Source organism: Dermacentor albipictus, chromosome 9, assembly GCF_038994185.2.
Source record: "Dermacentor albipictus isolate Rhodes 1998 colony chromosome 9, USDA_Dalb.pri_finalv2, whole genome shotgun sequence".
NCBI classification, from domain to species: domain Eukaryota; kingdom Metazoa; phylum Arthropoda; class Arachnida; order Ixodida; family Ixodidae; genus Dermacentor; species Dermacentor albipictus.
In genome coordinates this window covers 103302652-103323815 of record NC_091829.1, presented here as the reverse complement: position 1 = coordinate 103323815, position 21164 = coordinate 103302652, and the positions used below count along the sequence as shown (strand labels likewise).

General features: G+C 43.9%; 1 protein-coding gene across 3 annotated transcripts in view; it reads right to left on the bottom strand.

Annotated features, from left to right (window-relative positions):
* LOC135896810 (phospholipid-transporting ATPase ABCA3-like) overlaps positions 1 to 21164 on the bottom strand; it is a 316329-nt gene that overhangs the window by 246512 nt on the left and 48653 nt on the right. The window lies entirely within an intron of this gene.

Sequence of the window (21164 nt, the reverse complement as noted above, 5' to 3'; positions counted from 1 at the left end):
ACTTCCTTAGGTATGCCGCCAGATGGCGCTGCTTAACGCGGAAGAGGAAGTCTTTTTTTTTTTAACAAAATTCAATAGGACCGCTTTTGACCGCTTTTGGCTATGCTTGCCCTGCCGGCTATGCGGCATGCTGTGTTCAGCTATTTGAGTGTTCAGCTATTTTGAGTGTTCAGCTATGCTGTGTTCAGCGGCATGTGAGTGTTCAGCTATTTTAAGGGGAACAGGCAGTCACAGCGTCCCATCATTAAAGCTGCTTGTTATGCTGAAGGAAAGCAACTACAAGGAGCCTGCCGCTCAAGTTGCCTACCCTGAACTGCCGAAGTAGTGCCGGCGTGACACGAGGTGCCCATTTGCACCGCTTCCACTTGAGTTCATTCAATGGCCGAGGGTCCGTCAGGACGAACTTTCCGAACCAATAAACACGCGTGCGTGTGACGCCAGGAAAAAATGCACCCCTATTTGAAGCTGTTGTCTGGAAAATGAGAGCACCCGGTGCTTAACTTTCACAGCTAATTCAGCCTTTTTCGAGGATGGTGCAAAGTCTTTATGAGATTCTGTATGTGCTGCGTTGGACCGACTTCTGTGGGCAGTCCCCTCCACTACCCGAAGCGTCGGGTTCCGCACAGGTTTCGAGTAATTGACGGATGGATGGATGGATGGATGGATGGATGGATGGATGGATGGATGGATGGACGGACGGACGGACGGACGGACGGACGGACGGACGGACGGGTGGGTGGATGGATGGATGGATGGACGGACGGACGGACGGACGGACGGACGGACGGATGGCTGGATGGATGGATGGATGGATGGATGGATGGATGGATGGATGGATGGATGGATGGATGGATGGATGGATGGATGGATGGATGGATGGATGGATGGATGGATGTTACGAGCGTACCCTGTGGAACGGGGTGGTGCGGTGCGCCATCAAGCTCTTGCTATTATACTGCCTAATGTCCTACCTACACTGTAAACACAAATGAGCCCATATGGGCGTTTTAACAGTTGATATGCCATTTTTCCCCTCTAGCCTAAAATGACTACTACCACGAGAAGAAGTAAAATAAGCTAGAACCATTATTATACCCCCGGCCCCATTTGAAGGGCCATTGCGGTTGTAAAATGGGGGTTTTCAAGGAATAACGGTGGCGTACGGGAAAGTGGGAGTGTTGAAATACACCCATATCTGAGACGAGCCAAATAGAGAAAAGAATAACTCAGCCGTGACCAACAAGGCAGGCAGCCGCAGCGACAATTTCAGTAGGATTATTTCTGCAGTCAGATTCGAAATATCCCGCGCAATGTGTGTCGGCGCTGTTTTTCTGTTCGGAGTGGCCGCGCCTTGGTGCTGCAGAGGACGCCGAAAGTTGGAACTACGCGCGGAGGAACACAAGCCTTCGGAGCGCTCGCGCGCGCGTCAAAAGCTGTGATCGAGCAGCCATTTGTCAGCGGCTGCACATTCTTCTACCATGGTTGATGTTTCACACTGCTTTGAACCCTCAAGACTCCACGGTAAGTGACTTTGAACGATTATTACACGTTCTATGAGTGTGCATATGTTCTAAGTGAGGAGACGCGCAGATATGACTTATTGAAGGTCTCAGTACAACATGGCGCGATAGTTGGCCCATAGTGGTTGGCCGTCTAGAACCATTTTGCGCGATCACTGTGTTTCTTCGAGCTTTGTCGTAATCGAGGTGACTTGAGTGTTTAGGGTCAAGCGGGTGTACTTAAACATTAGAATTTTACATGATGAGGGACTGTGCCGCGTCTTTAATAGGGTGGATGTGAGCATTCGACATGTTCCCCGAAGCGCAAGCCACTACCATAATAGTTATGTGCAGTGCGAGGTGAGCTAAGCTTCGCCGCTTAACCGCGGCCTGAAAATGTGGCGGCTCGTTAAGGGTTTACTGCGGTGCGCGTGTGTGTTTGTACAGCGATCATTTGAGCGAGAACCGGCGGCGCTTCTTTGTGCGCGGTATCTGCTAGCTGGCGCGTACGCGGCGCCAGTCCCCTAGCTCGTGTGATTGTGTGCAGTAGGTCACTCACTAAGCGCGCATTGTGCAGATTTGCCAGTACGCTCCGTGCTATCGTCTGTGTCTCTTCGCGCCCACGCCGCTGATTGTGCAGGGAGTGTGCGACTGCGGCGTGTAGCATGTAGAGCCTGCGCCCGTCGACTTTGATCTACGGGCGTGAAATGTCTGCGGCGCGTTTGTGGTATTAAAAGCGTGTGGTGAGCTTCCAACGGCACTACGGGTCAACGCCGCATGAACTGCCGGTCAGAGTATAAGAAACGCTTTATAGTTTATAGTTAGCGTACTGCTTGGCGGTAACAGTGTCCTTCTTTGATTCAGATTACTGGATACGCCGTCACTTGAACCTCGGCGGCCGGAGCAGGTGAGTACCAGTGGCGCCGGCACCTCGGCGGCCAGAAAACGATGCCTGTGCCGTGACTGGATATATCAATTTACGCGATAGAATTACCGGCGAGGGCTCATACGGGCGCGTCGCTCCATGGCTGTGTTCTTTGCTGGAGGCCGCCACTACGCCTGCCGTGCACATACTACGCTACATCTATACAGTCGATGCTTGTGCAATGTTGTTATTCAACAGCTGGCGCTGTGCACTGGATACCTGGATTTGTTTAATGTTTAATTACTTTGCTGCTTTGCCGTTGCGTATTGGGTACAGATATTGAGTTTTGAATTCTAGGTGCCAAATTCACACAAAAAAGTGGCGCTTTTCAACTCGGGATCATATCACACATCATAGCATCATCCTATATTGCACGAATATTAATAACAAAATTTCTACTGCTGGTGAAAAAAGAAAGGCAGACCAATCAACCTGTATCTGTGAGAAAAATGTGCTTGAAGTCTGCCATCGTCTATTATAAAAAGGTAATACCTTGGTATTCAATGTCAGTAACACTCTTAAGTTATGCATACTTTTGTGTGAAATAATTTGTCTTAGAAGCCATTTATTGTAAGGGATCAGTAAACATCTCATAGCTTAAGTTGTGCATAAGTGTATGATTTAGGCAAAGGTTTTAGTTTGTAAAGAGCAAAGCCATTAAGGTATAAAATTTTGGCAAGCTTAGTTTAACAATAAGCTGACATATATACAAAACCTAATGTAGCAGCAGATGCTCTCCAAGATAAACTGGCGACCAGCTTTTTCGTGTTCCATGTGATCATTGTAGTGTCAACTTTTTCTCTTTTATTTCAGGACTGTGGTTGCGGCCGTTTCGTTGCCAGCTGTGAGGATGAAGCAGCTTCATAACCGGAGATCAGTCGCCTCCCATCAGTTTCTCTTTTCAGCAATAGAGGTCTTGGTATGCTCTTACCTAGAGTTTACTTTTATTACCCTATATGTTTTAAGTGCAATGGCTAGTTTAGCGGCATCACTTAGAGTGATTGGTGTGACACATGTGCCATGGGACGTATGCAGGTTATCCCACGTAACTTTAGCAAACTTAAAAAAATATGCATGTGCCACCTAGCTGCACAGAACCTAGGTAATGTTGTGTCCTGTCTCTTGGAAATACTTATTTTCTGCATTTTGCCTAATTACCTAATTATTCTTAATCAAATAATCAACTCAGATATTAAAATTAGATAAAAAGTCTCAATTATATAATTGTAGTGCAACGTGAACATTTTCCAGTACAGCTTTCTGTGGCTCAATATGTGCTACATAACGTGTTTGTAAGAGCATGAAAGAAGCCTGAGAATCCTGCAGAGTGCCTTGAGTGTGTGTGTGACAGCACCTGTGTTGTGTTCTTCCTTCAGTCCTCGTCTTTTGCGCTGTACAAACATGTCGACCTCAAATGGCCAGTCCCGTGGCAGCTTTGCATGTATTTGAGTGTGTGCCCTGTATAGGCATGTTTGTTCCAGTAATAAAAAAAATACTGAAGGAGCCTAACGTGATGTATTTCAGGACAAGTGTATGATGTAAATTACTATGTGAAAATAAAATAGGAAACCGAAACAAGAATTCACAGTAGAGATATGCAGGTGTGTGCATCAGCATAATGACGAAACCCTCGTGCAAGTTTAGAAAAATATTCATTTAGTTAGTTTCTGTCATTCTTCTCTGTCACATTATTATTGCAAAAATGTGCTCTCTAGTATTGCACCATTAAAAACACAGTTCAAATACATCATTTGCTGGCACCTTCACATTCATAGCAACATAGAGAGGAATGGTTAAAAATTTGCTTTGCTTCTCTGACCTTCATTTTAGGTCCTTCTCATGTTTGCTAAGTTCAATTCATGTAATGCACAAAAGTTCCATTTGAAAGGATGTGCCATATTTGTCACCATTGCCATGAGTAGCATTGGCTGACAGTCACAGGGCGAGACGTTAACCTTGCTCAGCTATTATGCAAAACTATTTTACATACAAATGTAGTAATTAGTATACATGCCAAAAGCCTCGCAGAATGAAATTTTTGATCCGCATCTTACAACGATTGTTATTTTGCTTTACCTCAGGGTGCCTTTCTACCGGTGTTGCATCCTGTGACTGACCACTCCAATGATCTCGGCAGAATCGTTATGCAGGTGTGTTCTTTTATGATTCTCAGTACTGATATTTTGTAGTTTACGTTCGATGTAAATGCACAGATCGAATGAAAAACAGGTTAAAAGATGAGCTCACAGGCACTGTGTCCAAACGTTTGTGAGGAAGGAAAATCTTTGTTACAAGTTGTAATTATAGCAACACAAGAGAGTGTGCACATCAAACCACTAGTTCCTAGCAAGCCTTATACACAGCATTATATCGTAGAAGCCACAAAACATCAGGCAAAAACCTGTACTAAACTAGGGACTGTATTAAAACGTTTTGGAGGCTTGAAGTATTTCTTGGGTTACTCGGTCTAATTGCTTGAACTGAACTGACGTGTCCTGCAAAACAGTTTGCATTCGCATTTGATACAAGCTGCAGCAAGATCTGAACAAAGGGCTGCAATACTGTAAGGGCTTCCTATTCAAGTAGCAACCAGTCTTCCCAGTGTACTGCAGCCTCAGGAAAATGAAATGTGGTACACTGCACCACATGCACACACAACAAATTTTAATCCATAAGCATCTTTACAGTGTGCTTGTGCAGGACTGGGCAACTGGCTGTTTGTTTGTGACCGAAACAACTACGTACATCAAGACTGTACTGGGAAGCCACTATCTTTTTCAGTTAGTGTAACTGTCCATAAACATATGCATTTACATGAACATTTTGTCTGCCACACTTTTCATTGTCGTTTTTTTTTTTCGCTCTTGCTTTGATGGCTGGGAGACATTTCAGGCTCGCTGAAGAGACAGGTAGCCCAGTAACTACCCTCACAAAGTTGTTATTTTGATTTTTAAGAGCCAACTTGCTTTGGACAATGCTGAATAACACATCAAAAGGCCCGGGATTATTGACGAGGTTAGAATGACTTGGAAAGAAGTTTATGAGTGTTCTTTTTTAACTCTGATCTGTCTGCTGAGACCAAATCATGTCAGCTTTTAATGAAGCAACGTTCAGGTTGGAAAACTGCAAGGCTGTGTGGGTACTCAAACAACATCAATGCTTCAGCTAGCTGAAGTTGCTCCATGACATCAAGGCAGAAGCAAATGACATGGCAAAGGAAAGGTTGGTGGCAATTATGTAGGTTCAAGGGCTATTGCACTGAGTAAGAAAATGTGTTCCCGATACAGCGTGAACACAGTGTTAAGGCTGGAGAACAAACTGGCACCATCTGCGTAGTCCTACACAAGCACGTGCACAGAAAGGGATGCCTGTTGGCCTTGAGGGCCACCACTAGAGAGATCAGCTGCTATCGCTGACATAGAATGTGACATCAGATGACTATAGTTCACACCTTTGCTGCAGCTCGCTGGCTGGGCAATTGAAGCCTTGATTGTAAGGTTGAAAAGTTTCAATCTCAAGGTGGCAATTTAGTTGCCAACTCTTACAGCATGGTTTACTACTCAGTGATGCAGTGCTGGACGTATTCGACCAAGCCTGGTGCGAGTTCTTATGAATGCCTATGTTCAAGCTGCCGCTAGATACTTAGTTGATAAAGTCACTGAAAACGAAATATGGTCATCCAAAGAGTCATGAAAATGATGCACGCAAGGTTTGTAGTGTGCTCACTTGGTATGACATTAGTCAAAACACCCTGTGTAGATGTTCCAAAAGGACTTCTTCTTGGGCAAGTTGGTGCTTAGATTTCCTAGGTATACATTGTGGCGCAAAATACGTTTCTTGAAAAGGGATAGAAGAAAGGAAGACAGTGAAGTGCCAAACTACCAACTGTTTAATGACAGCCTGAACAAACGTATAGAAGAAAATACAACTTCCGCTCAAGCGCAGGGAGCCTAGGTGCGACAGAGCAGCATGGTCGCGATAACATACTTTGGATGAAGCACATTTGAAGCACAGGGAAAATCAGACATCCACCCGTTCGTAGCAATTGCTACAAAGGAAACCCATACGGATTCCTCGAAAGAAAGGCCTCATAGTTGAAGAAAAATTCGTCCTGGTCCCGGACTTGAACCCGGGACCACTGCCTTTCCGGGGCAGCTGGTCTACGATCTGAGCTAACCAGGATTTTCCCTTTATTCATTACGTCTCTCCACCTTGCGGGTTTCCGCAGAACTACTACGTCAAACTCTTGCTTTTGCTTTGTGTTGTTGACAAATTCGACTTCGCCCTGCCATCTGCTAGCCGCCTGGTTAGCTCAGATGGTAGAGCGGCTGCCCCGGAAAAACGGTGGTCCCGGGTTTGAGTCCCGGACCAGGACAAATTTTTCTTCAACTATGAGGCCTTTCTTTCGAGGAATCCGTATGGGTTTCCTTTGTAGCAATTGCTACGAACGGGTGGATGTCTGATTTTTCCCTTTATTCATTACTTCTCTCCACCTTGCGGGTTTCCGCAGAACTACTACGTCAAACTCTTGCCTTTGCTTTGTGTTGTCGACAAATTCGACTTCGCCCTGCCATCTGCTAGCCGCCTCGTTAGCTCAGATGGTAGAGCGGCTGCTTCGGAAAGGCGGTGGTCCCGGGTTGGAGTCCCGGACCAGGACGAATTTTTCTTCAACTATGAGGCCTTTCTTTCGAGCAATCCGTATGGGTTTCCTTTGTAGCAATTGCTACGAACGGGTGGATGTCTGATTTTCCCTTTATTCAGGAATGAAGCAAATTCACTCTTTGCACTAGCCTATTGCAGAAACAAAATATGACAAACTGAGCTTTTAAGGGGGCCCTCAGAGGGGCCCAGTCCATGTGTGTCTTCATTTCTAGCGCAGCTGAGCACATCTGCAGCCTGCACACCCTCTTCTAGAGGTGATCTGCTGCGTGTGGAAAGACTAGATGTGCTGATATGGCGTGGTATTATGTGCACAGTCTTCCCACGTGTTTAGTACTGAGGGTTGAATAATCTGTAGTTTCAGAGATGCATTGAAATGAGACAGACATAGCATTCGCCTCCACTGCCAGCACTTTTCACGATAGTGTCCCACTGCGTGTGACAGTATCAAAGAGGACAGAGTGGATGAAAAAGCAAGGCTGGGTTTGCTTCATACTACCTATGTGAAGGTATCGGTGACACACCGTAAAACCATATCTTTATTCGCTGACTCTCAAATTCAAAATTTGAAATCGTACTAAATGGCTTTGTATTACCGAGAGTAAGGGTAAGCTGCAATGGCAGAATTGAAAAGACTAGGAAATTTCTTCAGTTAAAGTTATTTCACAGCATATACTGTTCCAAACATGTAGAGATAGGGAAATTCATATCAGGCTATCATCATACCTCACAAGGAAGAGATTACACTAAACAGGTTTATTAATTTCCTTAGTGGTGATGCCTCACATTGTTTTTTCCTTGGACCAAAGGGACTGCAAGGTTTTTCCGCCTGCAAATGATTGCATAGTTTTCAAAGATAATTCCCTCCCTGCTTTGTTTGTTTGATTTGACTGTAAGTTACATTACACAGAATGTATATCCCCCTGCAACGCCAGTACAGGTGAAGCAGGTATTAAATGAATAACCACGAAAGGATTTTGGGGCGAGCAAAAATGGCATGTGCAATAAAGATATGCACAGATGTCCCGTCAGTGTTGCTGTCAAACAAGAAATTGTGATATTGAGCGACTGAGCAAAATAACTAAATGTGTGCTTGTCGAACTATAGCTGGCATTTGCACCTTGATTGTGACTTAGCTATCAGAAGAAATTTGTTTTGTCTTGTTCTTTTTCTGTTAAAATGTAGTTTTTTCTTTGTTTACTTTCGTTTGGGTTTTTGTAGCTATATCATGTGCACATGTGACTAATAATGCCGTCTGGAAGTTAGTGGTTGTTGGTATTTCTCACTGCCTGTCATTTGTTCAGTGTGTACTAAAGTCAAAAGAGCACCGACCAGTATAAACCAGTGTGTTGAATTTGTTTTCTTGTGTTAGTGCGAATGATCTGACTGGTTATGTGTCCAAATAAACAATTAGATTATGAAAACAAAGTTAATCAGAACATGTCATTCGTTTTACTTATAATTACCTTATTTCAACTGCAGAACCCACATGTTCAGACATGTAGATTTAAGTAGAACAAGTCTTTTTGCGATTGTTAGTTCTGAACAGGTGAGAGCAGTGCTAAGGACACAAAGTGTGTCCACATAGATAAATGGCATGGTGCACTGTGCACGGACCTGATAATTGATGTGTTTTTGCAACAGACAAGCAAATAAATATCTAGTAACACCTTGTCAAAGGCACGAAAGCACATAAAGAGGCAGGGGTTGGCCACATACAAATGTGCCGTGGTTGTAGGTTTGTTAACAAGCATGCCACTTTCCTGTAACTTCAGAATATAGGTGCTGCACTGACACATCTCTTTTTTATTATGCGAAGCATACTAGCCGCACAACCATGCTCTTCCTTGCTGCGGCGCGCGCGGCCGCGTAGCTACCATATGACGTCATAACAGCTGCAAAAGCGGAGGCTCAACTCGTGCGCTCGCTTGCGGCCGCGTAGCTACATAGCCGGGTCTCGGCTCGTGCGCTCGCCTGCATGAGTTGTTTCTTCGTCTAGCCGAACCAAATTTAGCCAAGCAACAGCAGTTCACCAGGCTAAACAGTGGTTCAACAACTAAAATAAAGGCTAGTATGCTTCGCAACCTGGCATTAACCTTAGCTAAGCCACAGCCACTTTTTTGTGGGATTTGATTAGTTTCGGGGTTAATGGTTGCTGCTTTCGCTGACATGTTGCACTTGTGATATTAGGGACATCATCTGTATTATTTACAGTGTATGTACCCTAATGGTCACATAGTGGTGCTTAATCGTGAAGGCTCTCATTCAAATATTGCCTGGTCTACATATGCTTTTCTTCATGCCAAAAAAATAAGATATACTGCGTTTGTGTCAGAAGGAAAGAAACTGAGTGGTGTCTATTATTGCACATAAATCTATGCTTAGTTGCGTTAACATTTTTGCATAATTTCAACAACTTATTTGCTGCATTTCTGTAACATTCACACTCTGGCTTATCCACTTAGGTGCAACGAATAATAAAGGCAGAAAAGTAAAGCATTGCAGTGGATTTAACCTACTGCTGTTGATTCTGTTACCTTTTCGCAGCGTTTCTTTTTGGAAAAGCATATGTACAAAAGCACGTTTTGACCAAATAGGCTGCTGTTTGCGAGGCTTTGCAAGCACCACTATAACGTGACAAAAGCAGTGTGGCCATTTGGTTATACAAATTCTGGTGTGTTGGCACCACAAAAAGTAAACGAAGAAAGATATGTACGCATGACACAAGCACCGGATCTCACTTCAAGCTTTAAAATAAGGAAACGCAATATTTAATAACAGGTGGAGACATTATGTGATGAAATCTGTTAAAAGAAATTCTTTATGCAGTGCAACTAATGGATCACTGATACATTTATCATTCTTTTTAAATGTTGCAAACCACAATTACGTTGCATGTTGTCAGGTCATAATATCTCGCTACAACGCAAGTTTTGTGGAACACAGGACCGCGGTCACATTCTTTGCAGCATTTATCATTGTGTGAGGGAGGGTTGTTTCACACAGATGACTCATACTGCCTCAATCTCCCTGATTTCGCATTAATAGAGCATCCCATCTGTCCAAAGTAGGCACGGCCTTGTGATGGCAGCAGACTACGCAACGCTTGCAGCCTAGCTCACTAGATGCGTATTGTGCTTCAAGCCACAACCAACCTCTTCCTTTTTTTGGCTTCTGCCTTTTGTTGCAGCACAAAACTCTCCTTACAAGGGCCTGAGAAAAAGGATTTGCGCAACTAAATCAGGCATGACTAGGGAATATAATGAATGAGATGATGAAGTAAAGAAGTGGTTGCAGTTGTTTCGTATGCATTTGGGATTTTATTTTCGTGAGTAATTGTGTAGCTGGTCCCTACGGGCAAACATTTTTTTTTTGTATGAAACATGTGAAGAGAGATTTGCTCTGATGAGAAAAAAAGACTGAAGCCAGGAAAACAAACTAATTAGTTTGTTGCGTGCAGCACAATTTGCAGGCGTTGCACTGTGCAACGGAGGTTATGTACAGTCAGCCATTGCTATCCAGTCATGCTTGCATTGCATAGACACGCATTGTAATAATTTGAGATTGAGGCTAATGAAGTTTGTGTGCAACAACTCTCATCCGCACATTGTGATGCACTGCAAAATAGAGTGGTTCGTTTCAGTGTTCTTCGAAACTCGTTGCCAGAAATTATGAGCAAATGTACATAAGATAATTAAGCTTTGGCAGATTAGCGTGAAAAGGACAAATGCATCAGTCATTCTCAATTAAATTGCATGAAGAATTTGTTTTTGAATTAATAACGTCACTTCGTGTCACTACATGTTGTATATGTCTGTTTTCTTATTAAAGCCAGAGTTGAGGTTAAGCACTTGTGTCCTGCATGTCTTTGTCTTCGTTTGCTTCTGTGGTCCCATTACACCAGAGTAAATCCATGACAGGAGCTGCCAGTCCATGCCGTTATACTACATTGGGCTTAGTACGGCTGGCAGCCTGAATGTGACGAGTGCGAAGTAGCAGTAGGAACTTCAAAAGGGTAGAATTTTGTGTCAGTTGGTGGCGCATATTATAGTATGGTGAAGCGCTATAGATGGAACAGTGCGAGGCGAGACAGATGGGAACGTACTACAGAGAACTGTGAAAGTTTACTGGAAAGTTTTGCTGCAGCAGGACAATGCGTGCATTATCCTGGTGCAGCAAAATTTGCCAATGTTCGTAGTTGTCAGTAGCACTTCCCCATCTACATTACACTTCACCATACACTAATAGCAGTGACAACAGCAGCCAACTGACCCAAGCAATAATCAGTGCCCACAGAATTGCCAAATTGTAGGAGAAATGTTTCAGTGTAACACGTTTTGTTAACTGACAAGTAAATGGCACACATATCTGCAAACCGATGATCAAGTGCATTTTTCATGCACATACATTATTTCGTACAACTGCTTCCTGCTTTGGTTTTTTATGGCTTTTAGGAAGCATTCCAAAGTACTTAACTGTTTGTCTGTTCTAATATTAAATCTGTAGTCAGCCAGCACTATGTGTCATTACTGTATACGCCCTTACTTCGTCAGTGTTCGTCGCGCTGTTCCCAACTAAATATGAATAACCAAATAACAATTTTTTAAATTTTTAGGTTATGCAGAGAATACTCTTAATATGTAATTAATTAGAAAAATTTTCTCAATTTTAGGAAGAAGTCCGGCTGGCCCCAAGCCTGGTGTGAAATGAAGAAATGGCACTCCACATCAATTCATGTTTACTTGTCGTCATAACCAGTCTGTTAGCTTAACTTTGGTTCTTCTTATTGAATTCTCAAGAAAGGTATTAACTCTGTCATTCATTGAAAACGAATTTTTGCACTTGGGGACGCAGCCATGCACAAAGCCTTTGAGCTCATTAATATTTTTATTCTTAAAGAAAGTGCAGCTCCTGCGTGGAGCAATGGGTTGAATAAGACGAGGGTAAATGAAAAGATGGCGACATTAATTGTCAACAGTTGTCCAACAAAAAAAGTCTCAAGCTGGAGCCAACATCATTGCAAGGGAACCGAATGGCTCCAGCCTGAGACATTCGTTGTTCAACCTGGCAAGTCTCCTTGTCGAAATATTTCCTCTAGCCTGAGACCTATATCCACCCTCGACCAACGATACACCCATACATTTGGCAACCCATGGCAAGGTAACAAATTCACATTCAAAGAAAGAGAATGTAGTGTGCACCCTGGAAGGTAGCATGAACAGTATTTTATTTACTTAATGAAATGCAGGTTTGCTATCCAACTACTTTATTTCGATCCCCATTTTATAACTGGACAGCATGGTTCCTCAGAGAGAATATTTGTTCAAAGCTGACACAATTTTGCTCCTGTATGTCCGGTAAATCTGTCCTGGTTGCTACACTACCAGCCCTGTCTGCAATTTCATAGCAGTGTTTTAAGTATGCATCCCAATTCAAAAGAATAGTTAGGCATCTACCTCAGAATGTCTGCTACTGCGTTGCAGCTCGAATTCTATATCTAGGTGGTGACTGTGATGCCATGTGCTTTTTAAATAAGACCAATATGCTATCTGAAGTGCAATTAAATGAAATCTCAAATGACCTCAGCGCGGGGAATGACACGATTGGAAACCAATGTGATCAGGAGGATTTGATTTATGAAAACAAGGCACTTAAACATGAGAAACCAGTACTAATCTCGTCTAAAGATGCTGTTATTGGGTATGATAGGGGAGTTACTTGTTCGTGGCTGCATTTGCAGCATGTTACATTGCTGGCTTTATATATTGCACTGGGTACAGTGAAATGTTGCTGCTTGCACAATATTCAACTAAACATGGTAGCCATGCTAAAGTGTCCATGCAGAACACAACTCATCCACTATTAAGAACTGCAGTGGAACCTTCATAAACGAAAATCGCTTAAGCGAAACTGCCGCCTAAACAGGACACCATCCTGATGGTTGGTTGGCTCTCTGCAATGTCTCGCACTAAATAGAATGCCTGGTAAATGGAACCAATTTCCCCGGCCCCTTGAGGCTCCATTTAAAGAGTGCCCACTGTAAAAATATAGGGGGAATCCTGTTCAGAACTTTCGCAAATCTAGTCGTAAACAAAACTGCATTTCAGTGGGAGTGAAATGCAAAAGCACCCGTGTACTTAGATTTAGGTGCATGTTAAAGAAGCCCAGGTTGTCCAAATTAATCCGGGGTTACTCGCTACGGCATGTCTCATAATCAGCAGGTGGGTTCTGGTTTGTAAAATACGGTTTATTTTTAATAGCCTGCTCGGAAATACAGCCCAATAACTACACTAAATTATGTAGCTTGTTTGTGTGTTGAGTCCCAATTTTTTAATTTAGTACTTTGACATTTATCATATTTGTGTGCTAGTCCATGCAAAATACCACTGATCAGCCTCATTATACAAGCCACTGTTAATTTAGAATGGCTTAGTCAAGCAACTTAAACTTACAGCACAAACACCTAAGACGGACCACAAAAGGAACACACGACACATCGAGGCTAACAACTTCTTTATTTCTTCGTCGTCGATGCAATATAAACCCTAGACCACACAACCATGCAGGCACTCAGATTACATTACAGAGATCTGCCAAATTACCACATAAGCAAACGTAGGAAGTCAAATTCAGATGGGTGCAGGGACAAAGATATCTCACTGATGCAATTATCGCCTTGCCTTTTTATGTGGTAGGCCTCTATGGTAAGCCGCGCATGCTCATTCTTGCTTTTGCCTAGAATCGACGTCCCGTCAAGTTGTGCCTCACAATTGTTGCAAGAGTTTATATGCGCACCAAGGTGCGCTGCTCTATCTACATTTTTGTTTACTTTTTGCGCATGTTCCCTGAGTAGCTCATTGACACAATGCCCTATCTAGCCAAGCTATATCTTACCACATGAGAGTGGAATGGTGTAAACCACGCCGACAGCGCGCGACACGTATGAAGCACTATGCCGAATTTGGCCTCCTCCTCTGCTCTCTCCGCAGGTGCGTGAGCATAGCTTTAAAAGCTTGTTCGGCGAAGAAAAAGCCAAAGGAACACTATGCCTGCAAGCTACTCCCTTGAGTTGATAGATGACCTTATGTATTTAAGGGACCACGCAGGGAACATGCGCAAAAAAGTAAACAAGAATGTAGGTAGAGGAGTGCACCTTGTTGCGCATGCAAACCCTTACAACAGTTGTGAGACACGACTTGATAGGACGTCGATTCTTGGCAAAAGCAAGAATGAGCATGCGCAGCTTGCCTTAGAGGCCTACCACATAAAAAGGCAAGGCGATAATTGCATCAGTGACATATCTTTGTCCCTGCACCCATCTGCATTTGACTTCCTACGTTTGCTTATGCGGTAATTTGGTAGATCTCTGTAATGTAGTCTGTGCGGTTGTGCGGCCTAGGGTTTATATATGCATCGATGACAAAGAAATAAAGTTGTCAATTAGCGCCAGTGTGTGCCATATCTGCCTTTTGTGGTCCGTCTTAGGTGTTTGCGCTGTAAGTTTAAGTTCAGAATTATGTACCAACTAGGCCCAAGTGGAGTTTTACTGTTAGTCAAGCAAGCTCAATATATAGTCTGTGCAAAAGTGTGGAGTGTCAGTGCAAAGTAACAGTTCAAACACATGGCTATGTAGTTACAGTTCAGTATGAAACGAGATAAGATTTCATAGCATTTCTATCATTTGCTAATTTCATTGTGTTAGGACATGTAGAATACTAGTAACTGGCATGCATGCTTACAATTTACAGTATTCTTTTTTAAAATCAAGACAATTATTTTACTGGGGCAGAAATTTGCTTTCTTTTGGGCCCGAAAGTGAACATATATTTCTTACATTTTGTGTTTAATAAACTTTCTTTGCTGTCAATGTGTGTCTCGTGCATTTTTCCTTTCAGCAAGTAGCAACTGCTCTCGAAGGCGTTTGCTGGCCTCGGAGGCACTTCCGGTAACTAGCATTTTCGATAGGACGATTGTATAAAAGCTTTGCAACGAGGGGCTCTGTGATCAGCGAAAGGAAAAAATGAAGACGGGCCGTGACGGGTTCATTCACCATTGGACCACGTGAGCGCGTGACTTGGTCGATTCAGCGGTGGCCGTGTGCCGTCGATTGGACCACGTGTGGCGAGCCCGCGGCGAAATGCTTCGTGGCGGTGCGCCGCGCCTATGCAGCAGCAGACGGAATACTGGAGGCCACAGTGTCGGACGCCGGCGTTCGCTCCGAGCAGGTGCGACGCCTGCTCGGGTGGCAGCTCACGGACGGACGAGTTCCCTTGAGCCTTGATCGCCGGCGTTCGACATTTTGGCCTGCGGCGTTCCGTCTGGTGCTGCGTAAGCGCGTGACCCGCGCCACCAAGCATTTCGCTACGTGCTTGCCGCACCTAAACTAAAATGCCTTTAATTCCTTCACAAAACTCCCATTGTACCTCCCCGTCAAATGGGGGTGAAGGGGGTGAAGTGGGCGTATTACGGTACCCCCGTTTTGTGCCCAATTAATGCACATGGCATGGGAGTTTTATCGTACGCCCATTCAATGGGAGGAAAAAGAAGTACAAAAGGGAATGCGCTAGAGGACAAGCAAAAAACGCCCATCTGGGTGTTTTTCTGTTTACAGTGTAGGTTAAACAAGAAAAACGAAAAAAATCCTATAACTCCCACAACCAAATTTTCTTATCCCCTGTTGCAAACTTTGCTTTTGTAGGCCTCCGCATTTTGTCGTTTCCCTACTTTTCTTGCACCAGTCCTCTAACCGCCCCTTACAAATCCCTATTGCGGACATGATTACTTTTCCACTGCTCTCGCTGAAGCCAAAGGCTTCAAGGAGGCCAGTGGTGCCTAAATCGACCGCTGGGCAGATGTCTTCACATTCTAATAAAACATGCTCCACAGTTTCCCTAGCTTTACCGCAGCAAGCACATGCTTCTTCTCCCTTCTTATATCTCGCTTTTTTTTATTGAAATGAATATTAGGAGAGGTTGGCGCCTTTATGGTGGCACCGGCTACTCCTTGTCATTTGGCAAAGAAAACAGATTTGCGTGAAAAGGGAGAATAGCGACACGAAATATGGCACTCAGTAGAACACTGGATCAATAAAAAATACACAGTCCAACGGTACATGAGTCGCAATGTTCTGTGCATTAGTTCAGTCCACGTACGCATATATAAAGTCAGATATTTTGAACAGCCAAAACACACAACACATGTAATGCACTGCAAGTACAGAACAGAATTATACATATTGCGTAAAAGTTGCGATCACCACATAAACCAATTATGAAGCACTAACAACGTCTGTGTTAGTCATTTAGCGTATTCGGATCATCTGATACCTAATATTTTCACAAAATGTTGGTGTCCTCTAAAAACTTTTTTAGAGCAAGAAGCGCTCTTTTTTTAAGGCCGGCAGTTGGCCATAGGCCAAGTATGTTTTTTAGAGTGAATGGTCTTCTGTCTAATATCAACAAATTTGCTTGCAGTACCCTTCTTTGTGGATCGTATTTTGTGCACTCGAGGAGAAGATGATGCACATCTTCATCTGGGTGGCCACAAAACCATTGTGGACTAGAGACACGTTTTATCCTGCACAAGAAGCGTTTTGTGAATGCAGTGCCAAGACGCAGGTGGTGTACCAATGTTTTAAATTTTCTGTTGTCTCTTAGATTTTCCGGCATTGATAAGTTTACACATGAGTCTATAAAGTATACCTCAGAGTTTTTAGTTTGCTGATCAAACCAGGTAGTTTTCCTGAGGCGACAAGAAATCTGTCTCAGGAGCAGACGGACTTCACTACGCAATAGAGGAAGATTGGTTGTCTCCGCGTTATTGTGCACCCGATTCGCAGCTGCGTCCGCTGCAGTATTGCCAGGAATATTGCAGTGCCCAGATATGAGCTGGAATGCAATTACGTGGTTCATTGCGCTTGCTTTCGTAAGTTTTTTGAGTGTCTCATACAATATCAAAGTGTTTAAAGAATGTTTCTTATTGTTCTGTATTAATGTGAGAGCGGCTTGCGAATCGCTAAAGATAACCCATTTTTCCGAATGTTTTTCTGATGTTATGAAACGCAAAGCACACAGGATTGCAAACAGTTCTTCCACGGTGGAAGATGTCTCTCGGGACAATTTAAATGTTTGCGCTAGTGCTAAATGTGGAATGACGAATGCTGAAGTCGAGGAATTTTTATGACACGAACCATCTGTATAAACGTTGATGTACTGGGGATATAAGGAGTAAGTGTGGAAGAGTGCCAGTTGTTGTGCGGCTACTATGAACATGTCTCTTTTAGATATAATCCCGTCAACCAATAATTCTATTTTAGGGCACGTTAACATCAAGGGAGGGTAACAAACATCCACTTTGCATAATTCAAATCTTGGTAATAATGCTTTATGTTCTCGAACAACATCGTGAATTTTGCTTTTGTTTCTTTCGGTAAGCGTGAAGTTTAATAGATGCTTCTCGTGTTGGGTTAAGATGCGATAAATATGTCAGCATGTTTCAGCCGTTCGTATTACTGGAAATGGTGGGTGACGGTGACGAGCTTCAGCAAAAACTTAAGAACTGGAGGTAGCCTGCGCAAACCCAAGACACATTCGCAGCCCTCTTGCCAGTAAACGTTGAAGACATTCCTCAGAAGTTTGCAATAAACCATGGAGAATAGGTGCCGAGTAAGCAATTTTTTTGTTTTATGAGTGCGTTATGAACTTGTAGTAGCCAAGAGACTGATCCCCCCCACCCCCACGTTGTACCTGCGAGTCGCTGAAGTACGTTAATTACTGCATTGGTCTGCTTTTCAATTGCGCGGATGTGTGAAGCCCATGTTAGCTGGCGGTCAAGAATAACTCCAAGAAATTTATGCTCTTTCACAAACATCAAAGTTTGCCCATTAAGCGTAAGTTGAAAATTATTCAGCTGTCGTCTAGTGAAAGGAAGTACGGCTGTCTTTGCGTACGAAAGACTCCTGCCTCTTTTTTTAAAAAGGTGTCGATACTATCAAGACCCTCTTGCAGCGTTGTTTGAATGTCTTGTATGTGCGATCCAGAGGCCCATATGCAGATGTCATCTGGGTACAGCGAATACTGTAGACCAGACGGGAGTTTTAGTGGCAAGGCTGCCATGACGCAGTTGAATAAAAACTGACTGAGAACACTGCCCTGCAGAACGCCCTGTGTGATGCTTGATAATTACTCGCTCTTTCGATTGTTTCCATAAATATTTTTCTGTCTTTCAAGAAATTTGATACCCATCGCCGTGCTCGACCGTGTAGGCCAAGCTCTAACATACCAGCAAGGATGTGTACGTGACTTACAGTGTCGAATGCTCTTTGAATGTCTAAAGATACTGCTACTGTCACATTTCCGCAACTTCGTTCATGTTCGACGCATGTGGCAATGTCTAATGCTGAATCCATTGTACACCGATTTTTTCGAAAACCAGTTATGTAATTGGAAAACACATTTGTGTGTTCCCACCACCACTGCAGTTGACGGTCTGCCATCTTCTCCATTAGTTTGGAAAAACAGCTTGTGACACTGACGGGTCGGTAGGAGTCAAGACAAAGGGGAGTCTTTCCTGGTTTTAGTACTGGAATTACCCGGGCTACTTTCCATGAGTCTGGCAGAGCCTCTCTTATCCAGATGTCATTAAATATCTCCAAAAGAGCCATTCTTCCTACAGGAACTAGGTTCTTTAACATCATATTCGCGACACCATCTGGGCTTGCGGTTGTCTTTGTACGGCATGACTAAAAAGCACATTTCAATTCATTTAGACCAAACTCACAGTCAATTTGAGGAGGTTGTGACATAAAGCACGCACGAACTTTCTGTTCTGCTAGTGTTATCGAGCTTGTAAATTGTTGGCAAGTAAACGGAATTCCTGGTCTGGATATAAGTTGACAGAATTCGTCAGCAACAGATGTTTCCAGAGTGCTTCGAGCTACGGCAAGGGCTCGGAAGGGATGGCTCTGGGTAACTGGACCACTAAAAGATCGGACAACTGACCATATTCTGGGAGCTGGAGTAAACGGACATAACGACGCGAAGTATTCTCGCCACCTTCTCGTACCTAATTTTTGTAAGCGTCTGCGCGCAGTTGGCCGAACTTTCTGTGCCATCTTGTTGTCATCCAGCTTTCCACTGCGGCGGTAAGCCCGTTCTGCGCGTCTTCTAATTGCTCTTAGACATTCATATTCCCCGTCGACTGCAGCGCATTCATTTGGAACAATGACTTGCTTTGTGAAGATCTTGTAAGACTCACACAATATATTTGCAAAACCTTGAACGCTCGGATTTTCGCCCAATCAGTTACTTAAGTGGTGACGAAAACTTTGCCAATTAGTATATTTTGAGTAGCGCCGGGTCCCCTCACTCCGTATGAGGCGATGTTTTATCAGGATTGGAAAATGATCCCTACTGTGTGTTTCTGTGTCCGTTGACTATTCAACGCCATCAAGAATGTCTTGTGAGCAGAGCGTAACATCTATACAGCTTCAGCAACGAAACCCCCGCAAGAACGTTGGAGAGCTGTCATTTAACACGATAAGATTACTTTTTCTGCGGCAGACTCTATGATGCTTCCACCGGAATCGTTATATTCACTGCCCCAGATGACGTTATCTGCGTTGACGTCCCCGCAAACCAGCACATGTGAGTTTGCGATACCAAACACATTCACCAAGCTGTCTACTGATATTTTGCTAGCACATTGTAGATGAAGACTGATCATTGTGGCGCTTGTATTTCTAAAAGATATCTTGCATGCTATAAACTCCGGTATATTTAAATCACTCGACTGTATTAAATAGGACGGCAGGTGCTTTCTCACGCATAACATCGCTCTGCTACTTCCAGTAATACGCGATTATTTATATATAACATAGTTTGAAAGACGAAAGTCATCTCTTACGCCTGCCTCCTGTATACATGAAACAGGAAAGTTATGTTGAGCTAGTAGTTTGCGAAAATCAGCTGACTTATTTCGAAGGCTATTAGCATTCAACTGAAATACGAAAACATTGTTGTAAGGATTGTTCGTTGTAAGCCTGCCGTGGAGCTGTTGGTGGTTGTGGAAGCACCAATGATTCCATAGAAAGTAGTGCTTTTACCTCTGGAAGGTTGTTTGCGTGTGGAATGGCACTGAGAATTGCACGAAGAGCTGTGAATAGCATGGGCAGGATCATCTGTGCTACAGGTAAAGACGCGTAATCATCAAACGACGCTGAAGCTTCATGCGTGCTCGAAGCAGGTTACTGAAGAGTTCACTGAGATGGTCGCTGCGATGACTGGTGTGGTTGAGGCGAATGCTGAGGTACTTGCTCAGATGTTAGATGAGGTTGCTGTTTCAATGGCTGAGGGCGTTGCCGAGAATGTCGGCGAATTTCACTCGAAGCCTGGGCAAGGTGAGTAGCCTTCTCTGAAGGTGGATCATGCTGTTCGCTGTCAGAACGTTGTCGACCTGAGTGCTTTAAAGCTGCAGAATAGCTCATATGGACCCCTTGCTCTATTTCTTTGTTAGGAGTTGGAGGCGCACATCTTAAAGCATCAAGGTTGGGTGGGGGCGCATTACGAGGAGGCAGCCTTCTGTACTTTAACTCATGTCTGCGTAACCTTGAAGCAGCTCTGCTCTGAGGGCACCCGGAGTAGGAAGCTGTATGGTTTCCGCCACAGTTGGCACACTTTGGCTGACACACAGACTTGCACTCTGAATGGTTGTGGTCTTCTGAGCATATCTTGCAGCGACGCTGACGGCAGTAGCTCTTCGATAGATGTGCAAATCTCTGGCAGTTGTAGCATCTTAGAGCAGGGCCATGATATTCTTCTACGGAGTAACTCGTGATACCTAAATGCACTTGTTGCGGCATTGGTTTGTCGTCTCTGAAATGGAGGATGACGGTTCTCAGCGGGCGTGATTCTACCGCTCCGTCTTGGCGATTGTAGCGCGCCTGACGGCGGGTAGATGTCAGTCCAAAATCCTTCAGGAAGTCAACATGTTGTTCTTCCGTATACTCAACTGATCGGCGTATCTTGCCAACATTCTTAGTATAGGACGCCGGAATGAATGGCTTGACTTCCAAACCAGCCACT